This window comes from Natator depressus, chromosome 28, assembly GCF_965152275.1.
Source record: "Natator depressus isolate rNatDep1 chromosome 28, rNatDep2.hap1, whole genome shotgun sequence".
Classification (NCBI taxonomy): Eukaryota; Metazoa; Chordata; order Testudines; family Cheloniidae; genus Natator; species Natator depressus.
Window position 1 is genome coordinate 9,021,237 of NC_134261.1, and position 2,566 is coordinate 9,023,802.

General features: G+C 60.5%; 1 non-coding gene across 1 annotated transcript; it reads left to right on the top strand.

The window, feature by feature from the left end:
* The first annotated feature begins 1,973 nt into the window (after positions 1-1,973).
* LOC141979378 (5S ribosomal RNA) lies at positions 1,974-2,092 on the top strand. The gene has a single exon (XR_012636796.1). It is a non-coding gene; the product is annotated as a 5S ribosomal RNA (ribosomal RNA).
* The last annotated feature ends 474 nt before the right edge of the window (positions 2,093-2,566 follow it).

Here is a 2,566-nt window from a genome sequence, read left to right on the forward strand (position 1 = left end):
CCTGCACCGGGGGTGCGAGGGGACGACGGGGTCCCCGGAGGAAAAGAGCCGGAAAAGGGGGGGCTCGGGGGGGCCGGGGGCCGCCCCACCTGCCAACGTGCCCCTGTCCCCCCTCACAAGATCGGGTACAACGCGCAGATTGGTCCCCGAGGCTCATCTCTGGTTCTCACAGGTTCCGAAAAACCTGTTCTCAGAAATCTCCTCGCACCCGTCAAAATGAACTAGTCGAAAAATCCAACCGCCAATTTAGGGGGACCAATCTGAAATCCTATCCGACCTCCTGGTTCTCTCGGTCGGCCGAGGGCACTTTTGGCGACCCCATCCGGACTTCCGTGAGACTGCCGGCCATCAGGTCAACCCGTCACTTTGAATGGGGTTGACCTGATGGCCGAGCAGGGACTTAGACATTTTTTCAGCCTTTTCCTCGGGGTTGACCTGGTGTCCCGGGGGGACTTAGACATTTTTTTCAGCCTTTTCCTCCGGGTTGACCTGGTGTCCCGGGGGGACTTAGACATTTTTTCAGCCTTTTCCTCCGGGTTGACCTGGTGTCCCGGGGGGACTTAGACTTTTTTTCAGCCTTTTCCTCCGGGTTGACCTGGTGTCCCGGGGGGACTTAGACTTTTTTTCAGCCTTTTCCTCCGGGTTGACCTGGTGTCCCGGGGGGACTTAGACATTTTTTTCAGCCTTTTCCTCCGGGTTGACCTGGTGTCCCGGGGGGACTTAGACTTTTTTTCAGCCTTTTCCTCCGGGTTGACCTGGTGTCCCGGGGGGACTTAGACTTTTTTTCAGCCTTTTCCTCCGGGTTGACCTGGTGTCCCGGGGGGACTTAGACTTTTTTTCAGCCTTTTCCTCCGGGTTGACCTGGTGTCCCGGGGGGACTTAGACTTTTTTTCAGCCTTTTCCTCCGGGTTGACCTGGTGTCCCGGGGGGACTTAGACATTTTTTTCAGCCTTTTCCTCCGGGTTGACCTGGTGTCCCGGGGGGACTTAGACTTTTTTTCAGCCTTTTCCTCCGGGTTGACCTGGTGTCCCGGGGGGACTTAGACATTTTTTTCAGCCTTTTCCTCCGGGTTGACCTGGTGTCCCGGGGGGACTTAGACATTTTTTTCAGCCTTTTCCTCCGGGCTGACCTGGTGGCCGAGCGTCTCGCCGTCCGCGGCCGGAGCTAGAGATGCCCCCCCCCCCAGGCCAGCCTGCGAAGCCGCGGCCAGGATCGGGCCCCTGGAAGTCTGACTAAAAATTTTCACCGACCCCAAAAACGGTTAGGGGGGGCCTCATAAAGCCTCCGGAGCGAAAAAAAAAAAAACGGAAAAAAGGATCGGGCCCACCCGAGGCAGGGGAGTCAGTAAGGGAAAGGGGACGAGGCGGCCCGGAGCCGGGTGCCCGGAGCCGGGTGCCGGCGGCCAGGATCGGGCCCCTGGAAGTCTGAAAAATTTTTTTCACCGACCCCCAAAGTGGTATTGGGGGGGGCTCATAAAGCCTCCGGAGCGAAAAAAAAAAAAAACGGAAAAAAGGATCGGGCCCACCCGAGGCAGGGGAGTCAGTAAGGGAAAGGGGACGAGGCGGCCCGGAGCCGGGTGCCCGGAGCCGGGTGCCCGCGGCCAGGATCGGGCCCCTGGAAGTCTGAAAAAAATTTTTTCACCGACCCCCAAAGTGGTGTTGGGGGGGGCTCACGAAGCCTCCGGAGCGGAAAAAAAAAAACGGAAAAAAGGATCGGGCCCACCCGAGGCAGCGGAGTCAGTAAGGGAAAGGGGACGAGGCGGCCCGGAGCCGGGTGCCCGGAGCCGGGTGCCCGCGGCCAGGATCGGGCCCCTGGAAGTCTGAAAAAAAAAATTTCACCGACCCCCAAAGGGGTGTTGGGGGGGGGCTCACGAAGCCTCCGGAGCGGAAAAAAAAAAACGGAAAAAAGGATCGGGCCCACCCGAGGCAGGGGAGTCAGTAAGGGAAAGGGGACGAGGCGGACCGGAGCCGAGTGCCTACGGCCATACCGGACGGAAGGCCCCCGATCCCGTCCGATCTCGGAAGGTAAACCGTCCCGGGCCTGGCTAGTACTTGGATGGGTGACCGCCTGGGAATCCCAGGTGCCGTAGGCAGCTTTTCCCGCTGCGAGCCAGCTCTCTCCTTTTCTGGGGAACAAGGGCAGGGTCGCCCTGCCAGGGGCCCTGGGGCTGAAGTCCCTGCCGGCCACCAGGTCAACCCGGAGCCTGCCCCTCTGCGGCCAGCAGGTCAACCCCATACCGGCAGGGGGTTGACCTGGTGGCCGGGAAGCAGAGCGGCCAGCAGGTCAACCCCATACATTCAGCGGGTTGACCTGGTGGACGGGAAGGAAAGCGGCCAGCAGGTCAACCCCATACTTTCAGCGGGTTGACCTGGTGGCCGGGAAGGAAAGCGGCCAGCAGGTCAACCCCATACATTCAGCGGGTTGACCTGGTGGCCGGAAGGAAAGCGGCCAGCAGGTCAACCCCATACATTCAGCGGGTTGACCTGGTGGCCGGGAAGGAAAGCGGCCAGCAGGTCAACCCCATACATTCAGCGGGTTGACCTGGTGGCCGGGAAGGAAAGCGGCC